This window comes from Sturnira hondurensis, unplaced genomic scaffold (genome assembly GCF_014824575.4).
Source record: "Sturnira hondurensis isolate 20B ecotype Veracruz unplaced genomic scaffold, ASM1482457v3 Scaffold0016663, whole genome shotgun sequence".
Classification (NCBI taxonomy): Eukaryota; Metazoa; Chordata; class Mammalia; order Chiroptera; family Phyllostomidae; genus Sturnira; species Sturnira hondurensis.
The window spans coordinates 16,908,785-16,931,522 of NW_028089294.1; the positions used below are offsets into that span (position 1 = coordinate 16,908,785).

At 42.6% G+C, this 22,738-nt stretch overlaps 1 pseudogene; it reads right to left on the reverse strand.

The window, feature by feature from the left end:
- Positions 1-18,775: 18,775 nt before the first annotated feature.
- On the reverse strand, positions 18,776-19,456 carry LOC119001248 (60S ribosomal protein L19-like; annotated as a pseudogene).
- Between the last annotated feature and the right edge of the window lie 3,282 nt (positions 19,457-22,738).

The following is a 22,738-nucleotide window of genomic DNA, read 5'->3' on the forward strand; positions in this document are numbered from 1 at the left end:
GCACTTGTGCTCTGAGGTCACACAGCAACATTTCTCTCTCTCTTCCCCCACCTATTCTGGGAATTTCTGTTTCCTCCTGGAGAGTTCTTGGAATCTCTGCATGTTATCTCACAAATCGCGTGCGAATTCGTTCTCTTGGCGGCCTTGAAGATTCTGTTCCTGCTCTTCTGCCTTCAGAGGTCAACTGATGGCCACACCCCTGTCGGCCACCACCTCTCACCGACCTCTGTCGTTAGGCTGCCAACGCCTGGTGTCAGATTGTTGACGCCCGAGGCGGCAAAGCTGCTTCTTGCCATCGCCAAAGCTGCTGGCCGAAGCCTCCAGGGCTGCGGACATTAGATCCCCGCACTGACCCCCCACGGTTGTCCTCCTCAACGCGAGACATTCATTCCTCTCATTTACAGAATTAGGAAATAATGTTTTCTCTTGAGCAGCTGCTTTTATCTTTTATCTTGTGAACGCTGCAGACATGCAACAGACTGTTCCCTCTGTGGGCTGGCTGCTAGAAAGCTGAATCTGCTTGTAATTCTGGAGGGCGGAGCTTACCGTTGGTATGTTTGCGTATTACTTCTGAGTGACTTTTGGACTTCGTTTCACCCTTATGTTTTCATTTGTCACTCATTCATTCAGTCAATAAATAGCGTATTTATTTAAATGACTCAAATCCTTTTTTTAGAATGGGAAAATATATAACAATATTTTCTTTAAGAAAACTTTTATTAAAAATATACTAAAACTCTAGACTGAACTCTTGGTAGCTATTTTGATTATTTTGTAGTGAGCTTTATAGTAAGTGTTAGTATTGGATAGTGTAATTCCTTCATCCCCTTGAATCGACTCTGTCTTTGTGTTTTGTTTTATGAGACTGTGGCAGATGAAATACTGAATGGTTTCTAAACCTTGGCCTCAAGAGGCTTTGTTCCTTTGCTCTTCCCTTCTTAGAATGCTTCTCTAAACATGGAAAAGCCCAGGGTGTTAGACCTCAAGGAGGGAGAGGCCCAAAATTTCAGCCATCACAAATGAGGTCTGTGGTATGTGAGGGCATCCTAGGCGCCCCCCCCTCCCCCTCCACCAGCTCAGCTCCCAGTTGAGGGCAGCCACCAAAGTGACCCAGGCGAGACCAACCCAGCTGACTCACAGAATTCTGAGAAATAGTAAATTATTGTTTGAAGAGACAGATTTTGAGTATTGCCACTTTGTTTTCATGTTTTGTTTTTAATGCAGCAGAGGTAACTGATACACCCATCACACACTCTTGAGTAAAGCCCAGTTTGGACATTGCATATTATTGTTTCATATATCCTAACATTTTGTTTAGGTTATTTGCTCCTCTGTTTGAATGAATTTGATTTAAAATCTTCCTATCAAGTACTCTGCTTATTAAGTTTTTGATGTCCAACTAAAATTAGCCTCACAGAGTGAGTTGGGTATATTTATTTTTTTACCCTCTAGAATGGTTTGTAACAAGGCTGAAATTATTTGCTTCTTGAATCATTGAGAGAACTCATTGTTAAAATCATCTGGATCTATTGTTTTCTCTGTGAGAAAAGCTGAAGCTGATTCAGTTTTCTCTAATTGTTATAAAATCCTGCCAGTTTTCTATTTTTTCCTGATTTCAGTTTAGTAAGATATATTTTTCTATTCTCAAATTTGTTGGTAGAAAGTTGTTAGCACTATTTCTTTTTAAAGTTGTTCAAAATATTTTTAAAGATTTTATTTATTTATCTTTAGAAGAGAAGGGAAGGAGAGAGGGAGAGAAATATCAGTGTATGGTTGCCTCTCATGGGTCCCCCACTGGGAACTGGCCTGCAACCCAGGCATGTGCCGACTGGGAATCGAACCTCCATCCTTTGGTTCTCAGGCCCGCGCTCAATCCACTGAGCTACACCAACCAGGGCGAAATGGTTTTTTTTTTTATCTTTTCAACCTCTTCAGCATCTGTAGTTTTTTCCTGTTAATTATTATTTCTAATATTACTTGTACCTTCTTTTTTTTGCCTTGGTTGGTCTTTAAAGAGTTTGTCTTTCCAGTGACTAAACCTTTGGCTTTGATGCTCCTCTGTTTTCTATTGAGCTCTATGTAAAAACATAACACATGTATGAATATATAATTCATAGATAAAATATGGAATTTATGTATAAAATAAAAGTTTGTGTATAAATATCTAATGCATTTAATACATGTGCATAAAATGTGTATAGGTGTTTATACATATACATACATTATATGTATAATGTATAGTACACATATATAATACATTATACTTTGCTTATTTTATTATTTTTCTACTCTCTTTGCTTTTGTTCTGCAGTTCTAACATCTTAAGTTAGATGCTTAAATCATAAATTTTAAGACTTTTTTCTTTTATAAATACTTTTTAATAAATATAATACATCCAGAAAGTGAATACTATGTAAATGCAGAGTTTATAAATTGCAAAGCAAACACCCAGGCAACCATCAAAAGTCAAGAAAAAGCACATCACCAGCACTCTAGAATTCCACTGTGCGTCCCCAACCCTGAACTCTCTCTCCCTCACAGGTAACTACCATGACAAGCTGATGATAATTGTCCCCTGCTCTTCTTTATGCTTTTCTAGAAAGTTTTAAGTATATTTTATCTATTATGCTATTACAGTTTTCCCAAATTTGCCCCCTTTACCCCCCCTCTACCCTGCACCCCCACCCCTCCAGCATCCCCCCCTTAGTTTAAGTCCATGGGTGGTACATCTAAGTTCTGTTGCCTATACTATTTTGACCTCTCCCCATCTATTGTATGCCTACTAATTATGCTTCTTCTTCCCTGTATCTTTTTCCACCTATCTCTCCCCTCCCCTCCGAAAACCCTCCATGTGATGTCCATTTCTCCAATTTTGTTCCTGTTCTAGTTGTTTGCTTAGTTTTTGTTTTCATGGTTGTTTTTCTTTTCTTTTTTTAGGTCCATTTATTGATAGTTGTGAGTTTGTTGTCATTTTACTGTTCATAGTTTTTGATCTTCTTCAATTTCTTAGTTAAGTCCTTTTAACATTTCGTATAATAATGGCTTGGTGGTGATGAATTCCTTTAACTCGACTTTATCTGGGAAGCACTTTATCTGCCCTTCCATTCTAAATAATAGCTTTGCTGTATAAAGTAATTTTGGATGTAGGCCCTTGCCTTTCATGACTTCGAATATTTCTCTCCAGCCCCTTCTTGCCTGCGAGGTTTCTTTTGAGAAATCAGCTGATAGCCTTATAGAAACTTCTCTGTAGGTAACTGTCTCCTTTTCTCTTGCTGCTTTTAAGATTCTCTCTTTATCTTTAATCTTGGGTAATTTAATGATGATGTGCCTTGGTGTGTTCCTCCTTGGGTCCAACTTCTTTGGGACTCTCTGAGCTTCCTGGACTTTCTGGAAGTCTATTTCCCTCACCAGATTGGGGAAGTTCTCCTTCGTTATTTGTTCAAAGAAGTTTTCAATTTCTTGCTCTTCTCTTCTCCTTCTGGCACTCCTATAATTTGGATATTGGAATGTTTAAAGTTGTCCCAGAGGTTCCTAAGCTTCTCTTCATTTTTTAAAAATTCTTGTTTCTTCATTCTGTTCCAGTTGGATGTTTATTTCTTCCTTTTGTTCCAAATCATTGATCTGAGTCCTGAAACTGTTGGTTCCCTGAATATTTTGTTTTATTTCACTTTGGGTATCTTTCATTTGCTCTTTTATTTTGCAACCGAGCTCAGTCAGTTCTGTGAGCATTTTGATTACCAGGGCTTTGAACTCTCCATCAGACAGGTTGGCTATCTCCTCATCACGTAGCTCTCTTTCTGGAGTTTTGCTTTGTTCTTTCGTTTGGGGTATATTTCTTTGTCTTGACACACCTGTTAAGTTGTAAGGAGGTGGGGCCTTAGGTATTCTTCAGGGTGGGCAACCCTCCTTGCTGGGGCTGTGGTGCTTCCTGTGGGTGGAGGGGCCACAGAGGGAACAATGCAGCTCGCCTGCTCGGCTCTAGCCCACTTTCCAATGAACCCTTGAACCCTCAACTGAGACCGAGAGTTTCTCCCCCCACGGCAATCCCCGCTGTAGTCTAGAGTCAGCTCTGAGTCTCAGTTTCCCATTCAGCCAGCCCTGCCTGCATGGTCTGCTGCCTTGCCCTTTCTCTCAGCCTGCCCGTCTTACTGGTCTGGTTGGTCTGGTTGGTCTGGTTGACTGTTTCTTTAATTCCGTGGTTGTCGAAGTTCCATGCGGTTTGATTTTCTGGCACTTCTGGTTGTTTATTGATTTTAGATTGGTTGTTATCCTCCTTCTGGTTGTGTGAGGAAGCGAGGGGTTTCTACTTAAGCCTCTTTCTTGGTCGGAACTCCTCTTCTTTATTCTTTTACCATCCACATACCTACCTCTAAAAAAGTAATCCATTTTTGCATGCTTTGGGGTTTTGCGCCGTTGATAGCAGAAACTATATATTTTGCTGCTTTCACCCCTCGCATGGCTGTGCATTGCCTCCATGTCCTAGCTGTAGCTGTGGTAATTTCCTTCCATTGCTGAGCCATATCCCTTTGCAACCTCCACCACAATTCACTTATCCACTCGACTGCTGAGGGGCACCCGGGCTATTCCCACAGTTGTCACAAGCGACGCTGCCATCGACATCCTTGATCATGCGTCTCGGCGCACATGCACCTGAGTTTCCCTGGGGAGTGTACCGTGGAGTCACGTTGCTGGCCCCTTGGGGACATGCCTTACAATATGGCAACATAAACACCAAGCTCTAAGCACCCCTTCGTTCCATGTTCTCGCCAGCATTTGGTATGGTCCGATTTTGAAGTTTTGGTGATCTGGTAGATGTGGAATGGTTTCTCAGGGTGGTTTTAATGTACATGTTCCTGATTACGAATACAGCTTAATGTATTTTCATATGTCTAATGACCTTCTGGGTTTCCTGTTTGTGAAAAGGCCTTTCAGGTGTTTGAAAATTTCCTATTGGGTTTGTGGCTTTTTCTTATTGGCTTATGGAAGTTCTTTCTTTCTTTTAAATAAATTATCAACTTAAAACCTTAGTTAGTTTTATATATTATAATGCCTTTTCCTACTCTATAGCTTTTTTTCTCTCTCAGGTTTTTATGGTATCTTTTGATAAACAAAAGTTCTTAATTTTAATTTGGTCAAATTTATCAAATTTCTTCTTTATGATCAGTGTGTTGTTTCTGTGTCTGGGTAGGAATATTTGTATCTTTTTAAAGAAAACTGCTTCCTGAAATTGGTCATGAAATTATTGTCCTAATATATCTTCTTTTTTTGAAATCTTTTTTTAAAATTGTATTTATTTATCTTCAGAGGGGAAGGGAAGGCGAGAGGAAGAGAAACATCAATGTACAGTTGCCTCTGGTGTGTCCCCTGTTGGGAACTGGCCTGCAACCCAGGCATGTGCCCTGACTGGGAATCGAACCGTGATCCTCTGGTTCACAGGCCCACGCTCAATCCACTGAGCTACTCCAGCCAGGGCCTAATATATCTTCTAAGAGCATTATAGTTTTGCCTTCACAATTTAGTCCATAATCTACCCAGAATTAATGGAAGAGGTGCATTAAAATCCATCATGATGTTATTTGGTTTGTCTTCTTCTCCTTTTAGTTCTACTTTTGTTTTATGTATTTACAGGCTATGTTATAAAGTGCACATAAATTAAAACTTGTTATATCTCCCTGGTGAATAGAATCTTTTGTCGTTATGAAGTTCCCCTCTTTATCCTTAGTAATGGTTTGGCCTTAAAGTCAACTTTGTCTGATAGTATTTACATCTATTCCAGCTTTCAGAGGATTAACATTTTCATATTAGTTTGTTTCTATTAAAGTATTAAGGTACAGTTTGTCTTTAAAGGTCGTTTATTTCACAGAGAATATGGATGATGCAACACTGACATACAACTTGGTATAAACTCTAATTTTTATTTCTGGTTGTTCTTTGATACACAGAGCTTTGTAGGTCCTGCTGATTGTTACTTTGTGTCTCCCCACCCTTTCGCCTCCCAGGTTCATGATAGTTCTCGGGGTTTACAGACTACGACTGACTTCCTGTAACCACTGCATTGGGGCACAGGTTCCCCGGGCGTAACAGGAATTCCTGGCATTTTCTTGGACCCAGCATTCTTAGGGCTCTTCCCTTTCCTGCTTCAGAGCTTAAAGACCGGTGCCTTTTAAACTTAACTGAATAGCAGATTTTTATCTTTATTTAAAAAACCACTTCCATTAGTATTAGTCCAGCCTGGGATACAACCAAGGTAGCCGTTGTGTTTAGAGGCTTCCTGGACAAAATGGGAGGCCAGCAGCGGGGGGAGGGGGGTGGATGACTCTGGTGCCCGGGCCCTTAGAAAACCAGGCAGAGCAGGGGTGTGTGTGTGTGTATGTGGCTGGTAACATCACATTCTCCTGTTTCCTTAGGGAGGTTCTCTCCATCCGGCAGACTCAGGTTCTCTCCCAGATTCCCAGGGTATCTGCCTTGGCAGTCAGCTCACCGGCGGAGGCCGGCAGGAGCTGTCCGCACCGGAGCCCGCTCACCGGCTGCAGCCTCACTCACCTTCCCTGGCAGTTCACCCGGAGCGCCCTCTCACCGGAGCACGGAGACTAACAGGCGCAGATCTCGAAGTGCTGTTCCTTAAAACAGCGAAGACAGAAATAATCGCCTTTTTTATAGAAATATAACAGGATTGACAAGCAATTAAAAATAAGGTAAGATAACGCAAGCTCAGAACTCATCAGGCAAATCACCTTTAGAATTTGTTGACAAGCCTTCGCAACAGAGAGACTTTTGAACAGGGCCCACAGAGCAATGTGGAACCCCAGGCGGCACGTTTCGGCGTGTTTCTCTGCAGCGTCTTCCTTCACTGAAAAAATAGCCAGATTTCTCTCTCTCTCTCTCTCTCACACACACACACACACACACACACACACACACACAAATACCTTTACTGTACAAACTAAATTAAAAAACTATTAAGTAGTGAATTTGAAGAAAATGATCAATTTATCACAATGGGACCACACGTGAGGACGCATGGTTACTGCAGAACAGAGCTGGAGAAGAAAAGCTTCTGCCCAAACCACCTATCACGGAGGAAGATGGAGAAGAGTATGATTTGAACGCAGCCTGTCCAGTGGAGTGTTCTTTATGCATTTGCTTTTCTGCCACACAGAGGACAAGGTCGTTCCTGAAGCTAGACAGAGGAGTAATGCAAATAAAAAGTAAAAGCATCACAATGCAAGTAACAACGACTGTAGTCATACAGCTAAAAAATGGAGAACGGAAGACCTTCCGTCCTGTGTCACACCCATAATAAATTAACCCCAGCAGTGACGTGTGTAATAATCTAGCTACCGGGCTCCTTCTCCAGCTTAGGCTCCACTCCATCTTTATGGCCATTCTCTTGCATGAAGCTCAGCTTCATTGTCCTGCTAGCTCTCCAGTTGCTTCACCCAGCAACTTCCAATCATATTGGTGTTTTAAAAAGAAAATATTATGCCTTTCCCTCAAAATGTTAGAATGCAGGGTACCCCAAGGAACTCCAAATAATCTGTCTCCACGACTCCCACACATCTGCTTCATCTACCCGTTTAGACCCTACACAATCCGACTTGGAAGCACATGTTTAGAGACAACTACCAATAATCTCTCCATTTTTCCCAATACACAGAACACAGGAAATGTTATTAATAAACTCAGCAGAATTCTTACTGAAGAATTCTCTTGCTAAAACTCAGAAACACTGAGTTAAACATGTATATAAAGGGCAGGGCTTTAATGATGTAAGTTCACATTACTTTTTGAATAAGCTGACCTCACCCCTCTCCATTGCACCCAAGGAATGGGGTTTCCACGTTTTAAAACTCACGTTGCCTAACAAAATGCATGCGTGGAACAGGGGAGCATTATGCTAAGTGAAATAAGCCAGGTGGTGAAAGACAAATACCATAGGATCTCACCTGTAAGTGGAATCTAATCAACAAAATGAACAAGCAAACAAGATATAACCAGAGCCATTGAAATAAGGAACAAATGGACAGTAACCAGAGGGAGGGGGATAACAGAGGAAAGAGAGGGAAGGGTCGTCAAGGACCATGTATAAAGGACCCATGGACAAAGCCAACGTGCAGAAGGGTTGAAGGTGGGAGGTAGGGGTGGCGGGGGTGGAGGGGTGGGGAAGTGGTAGCAAGAAAATGGGGACAATTGTATTTGAGCAACAACAAAAAAAAATACACACACACACATAAAATGAAGGTCCTTAGATAGAAATCTCGTATGACAGAAACCAGAGGCATGAGATTTACCTGCATTTCCAATTCACTTCTCAAATACTCCCCTCCCCCAAGGCTCTGGAATAGTTCTAATGTATAGTTAAAATTTTGGTTAGAAAACCAGAATTTTGAAAATATCATTCCACATTGAAATAAGTAACTGTTTTTGGTTGTTAAAGAATCTTTTCAAAAACTTTTAAGTGTCATTAAAGATTATTCTAGAGATAATTCCTTTCTCTTAAATATAAGGCAATGATCCAAGGAAAAATGAAGTTCCATGCTGCGTATTATATTTTGAAGCTGTCAGAACCTCTTAAAAAGTAGCCCCTGTGGGGTGGAGACAGCAGAGGGTCTACCTCTTCAAACGCTGGAAACCACACCAGGGTTTTCCTGTTGTTTTGGGAATAGCGCTCACTTAGAAATATTTCAAGGGGTTCATTTTAAGACCAATCACATCTGAAGTGGCTGTGACTTGTTTTAACTCACTTACCACGGAGTACCCGTGTGCTCCTGCTGAGTACCCAGCTCCCAGCCGTTAGGTGGGTCCCTGCAAGTTTGACAGCTGTGAGGAGAAGTGGCCTGTGTCACTTCCCGGACAGAGTATAGAGGGAAGAGCACCTGTTAGTTGTTGACGTCTGTCTTCTCCTGTCTTCACCGCCACAGCGGAGGCCAAATGTCGAGATGGTGTGGCCCAAACATGGAAACCGCCTGGGTGTCAGGAAGGGAGCCGTCTGGAAGAGCCCGGGGACCTGCAGCCGACTTCATCTGAGGGAGAAGTGTGCTCGTGTGGGTTAAAGCAATAAAAGTTTTTATTGTTTATTTCTGCAGCATAACCTAGTCTATCCTGGTTATCGCATTAACAATACTATCTTTCATTAGCCATGTTTTAAATTTTCCACAGTTATTTGAGGCATCATTTATAAATATTTGACATTTATACAGATTTGAAGGCTTAATATTTGTATCTATTATCAAAAAATTGGCAGCAAGAGAATTCTTATTTTTTCATGTTTGAGTGGGAAGAGAGCCCACAAGAAAAATATAACTCCTATAAATAACACAAAACATGGTTGAATTTAATCTTATTTAACATTTTGATTAGATCTAAAAAATTGGACAACCAAAATTTTTTTGTTTAGTTGATAGGTTGTCAAATTGCTCTTTATCAATACAGACTAAGCTATTTTGGAAGATTGTACAAAAGTTCTTTCAAGACTAAATGATGTATTTTTTCCAACATTTTTCTTTAACTTCCTTAAAGAGATGGAAGCATTAATTTTAATTTGTTTTAAAAGAATTGGAAGTGAGGTAACGTGCTCTAAGCCCTGTAACAAGTTAATGGAGAGGGTAATGCCAAAGCCCAGCTTTTACTGTTTCCACTGTGTCCACAGCTCCTCAGAAAGTCATAGGTTGGTTGGTGGGAGGAGAGGAACAATTGGGAGTTTAGACCTCTACTTCTACCAAGGACGAGTTACGTGATTTTGACAAATCCTCCCACGGAAAACAACGAAGATGCTAAACGAAATATAAAATTATGTTTCTAGAAATGACAAACTAACAAATAGTGAGAACATACCAGGCTGAGGCTCTGGAAAGATGAAAAACCCCAGAGACGACCATGGTCATGGTGCCATTTTGTCCTGACAGCGTTTCGTGACCCAGAGGCCCAAGGTGGAGTCCAGGGCCCACCAAGGGTAAGTGTCCTGCGGCCTGGGACTGAAAGGGCAGGTGATAGAAACGAGGGTGAACGGAAAGTCAGCAAACACCTGCACGGCAGTGTGTCTTTGAATCACCCGGGTAACCCAGAAAATCTCAGGTCATGAAACTGGAATAGGGGGTCTTGGATTGTTGGTGCCTCCAGCCACATGACAGAAGCAATACAAATTCTCTTTGTAGAAAAAGAATGTGATAGGAGGCTTACAAACAATCAAAAAATGCAATGGTCAGAAGACAATAAAAAGCGCAACCAGGTATACAAGATGATAGAACACCATGAGCAAGAAAAATGTTAACAGACCCTCAAGGGTTCCAGATATAAATTATAAAGCAGCTGTGTTCATCGTGTTCAAGTGGATAAAAGTGAAGCTTGACAATTTGAGCAAAGAACTGCAAAGTATTTTTTTAAAATAACACAGCAGAGTTGTAGAAGAACCAAATAGAAATTTTAATAGTAAAAAATAAAGAAATCGAAATTAAATCAACGGATGAATTTAAAAACAAACTAGACACAGTTAAGAAAGAATGCGTATACCTGAGGACAAGTCCAGAGAAACCATTCCAAATGAAGGACAAAGAGGAAAAAGAACGGAAAAAGAGAAAAGACAATAGAATGAAAATGTCTAACATGTTCAATTGGAGTTTGAAGTGAACAGAAGAGGATGGGACAGAAGCAACATTTAATAAGATAATGGCTGGGTGGTTTTCAGCTTTGGACACCAACTCACAACTTAAAGAAGCCAGATGAATCACAAGAAGAAGCATCAAAGAAAAGGCACACACAGACACATCACAGGGAACAAAGGAAACCAGAGGCAAAGGAAACTGTTACGAGGAGCCAGAGGCAAAAACACACTTTACTTTCTTTTCATTTTTTTCTAAAGATTCTATTGATTTATCTTTAGAGCGGGAGGAAGGGAGGGAGAAAAGAGAGGGAGAGAAACATCGATGTGCGAGAGACACATCAATCGGTTGCTACTCGTATGCCCCCTACTGGGGACCTGGCCCACATCCCGGCGTGTGCCCTGACTGGGAATCAAACCAGTGGCCTTTCGGTTTGCAAGCCAGCACTCAATCCCCTGAGCCACACCAACCAGGGCAAGACACTTTACTTTCAAAGTATAATAGTTAGACTACTACTGAATTCTCAGCAGCAATAATGGAAGCCAAAATATTAAGGAATGATACCTTTCATGAGCTGAAGTATATAGTTGCCAGTGTAGAATTACATACCCGGTGGAAATATCAGTAAAACACTGTGTGAAGACAGCCCTAATTCAGTAATTCAGTCTTTTCCCCACACGTACCTGCTGCAGGTACAGACTTGTACCGCTGTTCTCTTTCTCACTTGCCTGCATTCTGACCTGTAAGCTATGCGCTCTTTGTTGGTACCTCTGAAAGGAGCCAGGATGAAGGTGAGAACAGGGGTGCTGGGAGGGCTGGACGGGGGTCAGGAGGTTCCTGCTAACGTTTTTGTAAGATGACTTTACCTTCTCTAGGGTTAGTAAATGTTTGGAACTGGCCCTCATGGTTACTTTCCAGAATTCTTCATGAATGAACGTCGGGTCGTCCGTAGCTTTCTTATTGATTTGTAAGTGTTCTTTATTCTAGATACAAGCCTTTTTTCAATAGTATATGATACAAATATAATTTCCATTCTGTGGCTTATCTTTTCAATCAATGGTATCTTTTGGTGAATAGAAGTTACTAATTTTAACATTGCTTAAATTATCCTTTTCCTTATGGTTAGTGGGCTTTCTGCTAGTAGAGAAGTTCCCCATTTGAATAACACACAATAAGCCTTTTACCTTGTTTAAAAGTCCTGATTTAAATGTGTAATATTGCACAGAACTCTGTAGCCTAACCAGCAGCCATTTCCCACTCCCTCCCAGCTCACAAAACAGAATCGGTGGGAGAGGGATTACAGGAACTGTATGCCCTAAAAACATAGAGTGTTTGGTCCAAAACGTCTCACACTTGACCCACTGAATCAGAATTCTTGGACTAGAACTTGAATGTGTGGAATTCAGAGGATTCACTTATATCTTGATAAGAACTACAAGAAAAAAAAAAACCTCTCAGGTGCCTGGCATGTCAGGGAAGGAAGGAGAGAATGTCAAGCAGGGGGTTGGAAACCAGGCTCAGATGTAGGAGACAGTCCGGGAGGGTAAAGGCTGAGAAAGACGCAGACTTCCCGATCCAAGATAAAGGAGCGCTGGGAGTCCCGTGCGCGGCGTGGTGACCAGAACAAACAGCACCGTACTGGGTACTGGCAAGTGGCGAAGACAGTAGACCTTACAGGGTCTCACCACACACACACGAAGATGGTTCTGTGAAGCAATGGAAGGGCTAGCTAACCTTGTTGTGGTATTTCACTACATATATATAAAAATATGTATATATATAAAAATATGTACATATGTCATCACATTGTACACTTTAAACATTATATCTGTTATATGTCAATAATATCTTTAAAAAGCTGGAAAAATAATGCAAGGCATATGTGACTATGAACATGAAAGATGTAGGCAACAGGTATGTCAATGATAATAAGCAACTCTAATAGATTTTATTATTTTTTTACATTATACACCTTACTTATTTTTTACCAGGTTACTGGTTTATTGTAACTCGGGAGCAGCCCGATGGCAGAGACACGCAGGGTATGACACACGGGAAGGGTACAGAGCGCCCGTGCCCTCTCTGGGCACAACACTCCCCAGCCTCAGCTTGTGGTCACCAAACCCCGTCCTTTGGATCTTTATGGGGGGTTTTGTTAGCTTCATTACATAGGCATGATTGATTAAATCACTGGCCTCCTTTTAAAAACTATTTTTAACATATATTTCATTGAATTTATTGGGGTTACATTGATGAATACAATTATATAGGTTTTAAGTAACACATCACCTGTATATCGTGTTGTGTGTTTGCCGCCCAAAGTCTAACCTCCTGCCACTACTGATCCCCCTCCCCTCCCCTTTCTCCCCCCGCCCCCTTTCCCTCTGGTAATCACCATACTGTTGTCCGTGTCTAGGACTTTTTTTTGTTTCTTTTTGCTTAATTCCTTCGCTTACTTTATCCAGCCCTCTAACTCCCTTCCTTTCTGACAGTGGAAAAAAAGCCGAGGTACATTTACACAATGGAATACTACTCTGCCATAAAAGGGAGAAAATCTTACCTTTTGCAATAGCATGGGTGGACCCAGAGGGTATTATGTTAGGTGCAATAAGCCAGTCAGAAAAAGACAAATACCATATAGTTTCACTTATATGTGGAATCTAATGAACAAAATAGACAAACAAAATAGAAACAGACTGGTAGACATAGAGAACAGGCTGACAGATTTTAATATTATAGACATATATACAAGAATGAGGATTCTAAAATACATGTAGATTCTTTGTAACATTTGCACAAATAAACTAATTACCTAATAATAAAAATTATCTGATTAAAAAAGATTAAGAAAAATGGGCTGGGTTTGACCTGAATCTTCAGTTGATGATAAACTAAGAGCATTTTAGCACAGAGGTGGGTATAGAATTTGGGTTCCATGATATTTAGGATGGTGAGTAGGCAGCCAGAAAGCAAAAAAAAGGTGTATATATCAATATATCAAATATTTAAGGAGAGAAAATGGTAATAAAACAGTTCTAGTAGAATCAAACAAAAACACTTTTTCATTTAAAGATGAAATCCAAGAACACAAAATCTTTACGTGTCAGAGTTGAGAGAAGCTGAGAGGGGGTTTCAGTTGAATTCCACCTGATACTTAAATGTCCTCTGCAGAGAGTCCTATCGTTCTGTTCACACCTAAGCCTCTCTGTGTCCGCCCCCGGTGCTCAGAGCAGCCTTTGGTCTCCCTGCTCGCAAGACTGCGAGCGAAGGCTTTTCTTCCTCCTGGTCTCGGAACTGCCCTCCGCAGATCTGACTGACTGTCATATCTGAGACCAGAGGGCAGGTGTCAGCAGTGAGGGAATGGCAGGGCTTACTAGTAAAATTATTTAAAGGTTTTCCAAAGGAAATGGTAAAAAGGGCCTGGCTTGAAATTTTGTGGGGGGAGAGAGAGGACACTGGATTAAACTTTAATAGGGCAGGTTAGGACATAGATGCTCTTCAGGAATGAATTTTTGAAAGTGAGTCCTTTGTTTTAGGTTTTGCCTTGCAAAACCTCCACATTCAGCTGTGTGGTATTTAGGATGGCAATCACAGGCCAGAAATTTGAGAAGGAGATATGTCATTTACGAATGATTTTGGCTGAAAGCAAGAGAATATCCAGCTGAAAGTTCTCAAACCAGATGACCCATAATGTGCCACTGAGCAAACGTGTGGGAGCAGGTGATGTCTAGCTGGGGTCCGCAGCTAGAGGGTGTCTAGGCACAAAGTCCCATAGACGTTCTCGCGGCCTGCCCCTTCTCACCGCCAGGTGGCGCAGCGATTCTAAACATTTTATAGCCTCATAGCTCCGAGTCCCACGCAGGAAGGAAGAACGGCAAAAGGGCTTTCTCTTTCTCTTTTACGTCCCCTTGAGCAGGAATTGACATCGAGGCTCTCTGCAAAGAGTCTTGGGACAGAACTCGACCACAAAACCGTCGCTAGGAATGACAAAAGGGAAACGAGAGTGGCATCATTTACTTAGTCCCTGGAGCTGGGCACAGCATTGCATAGTTGAAACAAGACTTTCGTTTTCTTTGTGTGTTTACTTTTTAAGCCAGAAAGAAGTAGGGTAGAACCGTCGGGTAGGCTACTCACAGTCCCTGCCAGAGGAGCTCAGGAGAAATCACACCCGCTGAACCCGCCCGGCCCGGGGCCAAGGGCAGGACAAAGCCTCTTCAGAAACCAGTAAAATGTCATTCTTCCTCTGATGGTTATTAATTCTCTGCAGTGACTTAGAAGAATTCTCTGGCTAAATTTCTCACCATTAACTGCTTGATGACTAGAGAAACTGACTTCTAGACTATTTTTAAAAGTCACTCGGCTTCTAACCCAAACTTTTCACTCCAGCTCTCACCTTCTCACCGCACTTGCACAAGCCACCCCCAACTGGCATGTTGTTGAAAGAGCCTCACCTGAAAAGGAATGAGTCGTTTCCAAATTAGACATTCCACCTCGAGCTGACAGCAGCCGATTCCCAGCCCTGCCTTTCATTTCTGACATGCTTTTAGACAAGAGTAATCTTAACCTGCAGTCATTCTCAGGGTAAAATTGTCTTCTCAGGGCTTATTTTAATGAAGAGTCTGTTAAGTTCTGAGGAACAAAGCAATTATCCTTTCTTTTGAACATTGCACATCCAGTCCAGAAACATGAATTATTCTTTCTTTTTGGAAAGTGCAGATTAAGTCCAGAAACAATAACTCTTTTAATGTAAAATGTTAATGTCGAGTGATGGATGTAAACATCTCCTATTCCCCGTTCTCGTTCAGGGTGTGCTTTTCTTGTTCTCGGCAGGTCCTCGTCCCTATCCGATTTCCACTGCACACCAATTATCTCAGGCTACGGCTGTTGGTTGGCAGCTGTTCTCTTCGCTGGCCACCATGCCGCCGCCCTGCTGCTGGTCACCGAACTAGCCCCCCTCTGTGGAAATCCTGCCTCCCCACTGCAGCAGCGCCGTTGGCTGGGGCTCGCCTCTGGCCCAGGCACAGAGCGTGAGACCTAATTCAATCCAAATGGTGCATTCCCCTGGCCACACCATTGATTAATAGAAGCCTCATTCAGAATCAATGAGAAGTAATGATACTTCTGCTGGGACATCTGGAGGAGAGATTCTTTCTCTGTCTTGACAGAATTTTTTACGTTGAATGTAAAGGCCCAGATTTGTTGTAGCCATTTTGATATCTTGAGTGGGAAACTGTCTGAGAATGGAGCTGTGACAGAGAGAGAGAGAAATTGAGAGAGAGAGAGAGACGCCCTGGTGACCCAGCCTTTTATGCACGACAACAGCATAGCAGCAAGCCCTATTCCTGGACTGTTCAGTTACATAATCGAGGAAGTTCCTGTTTTGCTTAAGCCACTGTTTGGATCAAATTTTCTCTTACTTGCTACCCAAAGAGTTTTCACTGACCCTTAGGTTCAGAATCTCCTATGACCAAGAAATATTCTCAGAGACTGAATGTGCTAAAATTCATATGAAATATACTCAACAAGAAATAAATGCACTTATAATTTATTTTGTGCAATATTTTTATCGTCTTTTCTTCAAATAATAATGCCCACTCATCATTTGATATAGCGAAGAATTTAAATTAGTATTCCCAGTATCACATCCTTAATACTGGATACTTGAAGCATCATTATGGCACTGTCCTCAGGAGGAAGTTTCCTCGACACTGAGCGTAAACATTTGCTTTCTTTTTGGATCTAAATTATGTCTCCTTTTCATGGAATTATATAGTTTTGAAGATATTTAGAGATATTGATAAGTTGCTGGCATACAGAAGCCTGGAACGATTACGAGAAGTGGCGGGCTCACACTGAACTTCTGCAGCAGTGCTGTCCGGAGAAACGGGCACAGCAGGCTGACCTGGCCGTGCGGCCAGCTGTGTGACCAAGGGCTCCGAGCCTGGCTGGGTGCCAGGTGTGCCTGGGAGTGGTCACCTGTTCACTTCAGAAAACTTTGTTCCTAAGTCAGTGCCTCTAGCCTTCCCTCTGGTGACCTTGTACTTTCTACCCCAGGTATCCACGCCCTTGATAAAGGGTGAGATACCTTGTATAGGCGGCCACAATGGTTTTCTTGCAAGAAAACTGGCCAGCCAGTCTGTCTAGCAGACGTTCCCCAGGAGCAGGCCCAGGGCATTTCAGGCGTGAATGAAATGGTAAGGCGGACCCCACTTCTTTATGGCAGTAAGGGGTACAGGAACCACACGAGGGTTATTTTCACAGTGGACTCCCCTGGTGTCTGGTCGATGTTGGTGACCCCACACCAGGGGGATCTAGAGTTTGCGTTGATAGGTGATTCTTTCACGAGGCTCAAAAATCAGAGACCACAAACAAATATTTGTGAAATCTCTCCTTCCTGCTCCTGCACCCAGATGCCCGGTTTCCCTCCCCAGAGGCAATCCACTGCATGCTTTGACATATTTTCTCAAGGTGATTTTATTCATATTTAAGCAAATGGATGTTTATCTTCCCCGTCTTATAGCAACTTAAGATATCTTGCATCACATACTTATGTGCCTTGATTTTGGTTCATAAGGAGCTTTTTCATTCTCTCTCTTATAACCTCTAAGTACAGTAGCCCCTTTATCTGCAGGTGGGAATTACGTTCCAAGACTCCCAGTGGGTGCCCGACACCACAGATAGGACCAAACCCTGTGTAGGTACCACATTTTCCCCTGCACATACATCCCCGTGATAAAGTGTAATTTGTAAGTCAGGCACAGCAATACAATAAAACAGTGAAACAATATACTATAATAAAAGTTATGCGAATGCAGTACTATTAAGTAAAATAAGCATTCCTTGGACACAAGGACTGTGATTTGCATAGTCGGCCCAGTGAAGGAGAGTAATGCAGTGTGACTAAGAGGTGGGCAGGGTAGGGCTGTGGAGATGCTGGACAAAGGGGTGGGTCACGGCCTGGGGGGATGCAGCAGGGCAGCAGAAGAGTTCATCATGCTTCTCAATTTCAATCTTAGGAATTGTTCATGTCTGGAATTTTCCATTTAATATGCTCAGACCATGGTTGACCATAGGTAACTGAAATCGCAAAAGCTGCAGATATGGGGGAACTGCTGTACCAAACGATTTCACAATAACAGGTGTTCACCAGTGTCCCGGTGGTTGGACACTTAGGTTGTCGCCAGTCTTCGTCTCTTACGCACCGTGCAACAGTGAACGGCCTTGAACACACACCAGTCTGCACTTGGGCGAGTGTATCTTTTGAATAAATTTCTGGAAGTTACCGTATTTTTCAGACCATAAGACACACCTAGGTTTTAGAGAAGGAAAATAGGAGAAAATTTTTTGAAGCAAAAAATGTGGTAAAATATTTAATAACACAAATAACATAATATTTTATCAATGTAAATATAAACAACTCAACAGCAGCATTAACAACTATTATTCCTCCCAAATTTGGGTGGGCGGGGGGGCAGTGCGTTTTATAGTCTGGAAAACACGGGTAAGTTTTTGGGTTGAGCACATGTATGTTTGGATTTTCCCCCCACTTAATAAGGTTTTATTGCACTTGAAAAAGTAGTATATGCACATGGTTTTAAGAAAACGCCAAGAATTATGGAAGTATATCTAGTGAAAAATAAGTGCCCCCAGCCCCTGGACTCCCCAGAGGCAGCCACGGTACGTGTGCACTTTAGAGACTGAGTGTGTGTGCAAGCACGTGAGTAAGCGTGACTTTGCCTTTGCTTGAAAGGAATGTACTGCACATATCCATTTGCAGTCTGCTTTTTTTCACTTAGAACATTTTAGAATTTGTAGGCTAATAATTGCTATAGATCCATCTCACTCTTCTTACAGGCAATAGAGGGTTTATTATGAGACTAATATCAACTTTTTCATTAAAAAAATTAAGTTATAAGTATATACAGCAAAATTTGCCCTTTTCAGTATACAGTTCTGCAAGCTTTAACAAGCACACAGCTTCCCCATGATCGTGATAGATGTCAAATGCCCTCTTGAGAAAGTCGAACCGGTGTGCGTGCCTGTTTTTCTACACCCTTCCCACGGAGAGGTATCATAAAACCTTTTGATTGTAATCAATTTGTAGGTGAAAGTGATATTGCATTGTCATTTAAAATTTTACTTCTCTTATGATGATGAAGCTGAGCATCTTCATTTTGTTTTTTGCAGGTGAAGCTGCTTTATTCAATGGCTGATCCATGTAATTGCCAAGGCCACAATGTACAGGTAAGAGAGGGGGAGCTCTATTTCTTGGTCTCTTCCTCCTTGGACAGAGTTTCGATGATTTCCTCCTCCTTGGCCTGGAGTCTCTCTTCCCGGCGCTTGCGAGCTTCCTTGGTCTTAGACCTGCGGGCCTCAGCCTAGTCAGCCAGGAGCTTCTTGCGAGCCTTGTCCGCCTTCAGCTTGTGGGTGTGTCCCATGAGAATCGCTTGTTTTTGAACACGTGCGCCTTCACTTTCAGGTACAGGCTGTGGTACATGTGGCGGTCGATCTTCAATTCACAGTGTCTCCTGAGTAGCCGGTGAAGGATTCTCATCCTTCTCATCCAGGTCACTTTCTCAGGCATTCGAGCATTTGGCAGTACCCTTCCGCTTACCTATGCCCCCATGCCTGCCCTTTCTGCGGGCCGAGGTGTTTTTCCGGCACCGAGCCCGGGAGTGGACAGTCACAGGCTTCCGGATGATCAGCCCATCTTTGATCAGCTTCCGAATCTGCTGACGGGAGTTGGCATTGGCGATTTCATTGGTCTCATTGGGGTCCGACCAGACCTTCTTTTCGCCACAGCGGAGGACGCTGGAGGCGGGCCGCTTCTGAAGCCTGAGCATACTCATGGCTGTTGCTGCAGCCGCATCTTCGTTTTATTAAAGACCCACTTAGATTCCCTTTTCTGGGAATTATTCATGCTTTTTTTTTTTGCCTATCTTTTTATTGTGGGTTGGTCTTATTCATTTGTAGGGACTCTATTCAGGGTGGGGCAAAAGTAGGTGCACAGTTGTAAGTACCTGAAACACAGAGTTTGTCCTTGTATTTTTATTAATTTCCATACAACTCGACTGTAAACCTACCTTTGCCCCACCCTGTATGTATGTTGGGAAATGAGTCCTTGTCTGGTGTGTGAATTGCAAACACTCGGGAAACTCGATGCTCGTAGGGAAGAGCCGCGCCCCTCTCCCAGCAAACACGTAGGCCCTTTCCAGCTCTAGGAGGGTGTTGCGCTTGCGAAGTTCCACTTCAGGAGAACTGAACTTCCGAAATGGGGTTTAGGCTTCGAAGCGTGTCATGCTTTGCAAAAGAGTCAGATGTATATTGTTCTGAAACAAAAGATAAAATGCACTTGTCTGTGCAATTGACTGTGTATGTAGTCTTCGGATAACCTACAAGGATTAAAAGTTAACGTTTTGAGTTATGTGTGATATAGCCAACCTGGATCTCTCTGATTAATACGTGTGAATACCCACCAGCTCATTTCAGGCACCTGGGAAGGTGAAGAGCCACCTTTGGGTGCTACTGCTATGGTTTCCAAGATTATTACGTCATACTAAAATGAAGAATAAGTTCACAGTTTTGGTGACCTGTCTCCAAACTGCACACAAAATGTTCAATAGACTTATCTGTATTTCAGGATGTACTAGAGATGAGTTTGGGCTTAAGAAAATCAAGTCTTATTTTTACAAGGAGAAATCAAATGTGTTGCTTGGCCCCAAATACTGCAGAAGACAGCTTGTGAACTAAAAATGGGGGCACAGACAACTTTCCTTGGTTTGTTTGGATAAATAAATTTATAAAGTGTTTAAGAGAAAAGCTCCGGGAGCAGCGTGGTGGAAACAGAGAAGAGTGACTCAGTTTTCCTCCTTCCATGTGGAATAATGGACATAGGGGTGTAATTAAGTCATCTATATGAGCTTGAACCAGGTGAGCGGTGGCCACTGGCTTTGATTTTAATTTGTGCGTTGATATTAAATACTGCTTACACTCTGTCATCATATACAGCCTTCTTCAAGCGTGGATAATTGGTAGAAGTCAGACATGTGTAGCCTTCTTATTCTTTCTCTTGATGTCTGCACAGGTCTTGCTCAAACTCTGCATTTTGTGCGTATTAATAGAGCTCTCTAAGCATTCACGATAAGCAGTAATTAGAATGAAAAATCATGAAAAAAAATCACATGCTCTTTTTTGGTCTTTGAATTTACTCTTGTTAATTAATCCTTTTGTGTGAGTGGCTCACTGCATAAGCAGGACGTGTGCTTTGTGATCACAGAAGCAACTTGAGTTTTATCTGCCGCTCTCCTTTCAAAGCTCTTCCCGGAGTGCTTTTCCCTCCGGGAGAGGACTCGAGCACTTCCATCACATTTCTGGTCACTCTCAGCTAAGAAAAATCTTTAGGATGGCCCGAAGTCACAAACATAACCTCACCCTTCCTTCAGCTGAGGCCTGTTGCAGGCGAGCCTGTGATCCAGGCAAGGCAGGCGGGAGGAGGAGATAGCTCCTCTGTGCTCACTGCTGCCTCCCCCACTCACAGTTATCTGCTGACTGCCAGGAGCTCTGCCAGGAGGCGGGAGCCAGGACAGAGTGAACAGGGTAGGAAGGAGAGAAGGGACCAGGGCGAAACTATTTACTCACTAGTGCTAGCTGGCTTCCTCTCCGGGCCCAGCAATGTCACAAGCACGCTCACAGGCAGCTTTGTAGGTCCCCCATCCACTCTACTGCAGGGACTTCGCTGACAACTCCTTTGCCCTTGCTTTTGGTCGGCTGCACCTGCTCTCCTCCTGGCACCACTCCTGCTGATATTTTTTTACCTATGTCCTCTGGACAACGGGAGAAGTCCTGCCATGTGATCCTGGGAGTGGCACCAGGCGGCGGGCACCTGGTTCCCTCTTCTCTGCAACCTCACCCCTTGAGCTTTCTCAGTCCCAGGCCCCATAATCCTGCAAGGAGTGCATCGTGAGTCTCCAGGGGCTCCTGCTAAAGCTCCCCTACCTTTGAGCAGAAGGGTTCATAGCTCCGTCCAAAGAAGTCCTCCTCCCGGTTTCCTCCCTCTTGCCTCTCTCAACACCTTAGGGCCTGAATGTGGGTCAGTAGTCAAACCTGTCCTCGGCACCTGCTTTGAAATTTCCACACGGCCTCACACCTCACTTTGGCATCCGAAATCTATCGAAACTTGGTGCATCCGTCAAACCTCCCACTTAAACGTCCTGTTGTGTGTGTTTGCTCTTTTTCCCCTGAAATGCCCTTCACTTGCAGAGTCATCTCTAGTGAACTTTCTTCGGGCCTCACCCAAATTGCCGAGGTGGACTTTATCATCCCCCGTCCCTGGGAAGCTGCTCAGCTTTCTTTATTGTCTATTAATTTAAGTCATGTGTTTTTGATTAGGTAACACTCACGCATAGTACAAAATTCAAAAGGCACCCAAAGGAATAGCAAGAAAAGCTGGTTTCTTCTCAGCTCTTATCACTTGGATTCCTGGTCCCTCTCTGCAAGGTAGCAACTACTGTGAGTTGTGAGCTTTGGAGCATATTTCCAGAAATTTCTATGCAGGTACAAGCATATGTGTTTATGAAACCTTTTGATTATAAAGGTAACATACAACACATTTTTCTGTAATTCGCTTTTTTTTGAATCACTTAATACATTTTGGAGATCATTCCATAGCAGCCGCCTCTTTCTCTGTGATGGGCACATTAAGTTTCTTCACGTGGATGTAACACAATATAGTTCACCAGTTCCACATTTATAAAAATTCAGGTTTATCTGTGTTGACTGGTTCAGATAATCTATTTATGTAATGGTTTGAGCATGGGCTCTGGAGCCAGACTGTTCATAGTTGTGTTTCAACTTGACCACTGACTCCGTGGCCTGAGGCATCCTACTCAGCCAGCCTGTGCCTCAGTGTTCTCATCTTTAAAATGGGAGTGATAATAATATTTGCCTTTTATACATGAGAGAATCAAGTGAGTTAATACGTATAAAAAGCTTATGACTGTGCGTAGCACACACTAAGCACCTAATACGTGTTAGTGTTTATTTTTACCGGATAAAAGTGCTCTGTGCCCTCCCGCTGTTCCTAAGCTGGATCTGGATTATAGGGGAAAGGAGTTATTGTTTCTCCCCTGTGGTGATGGGGG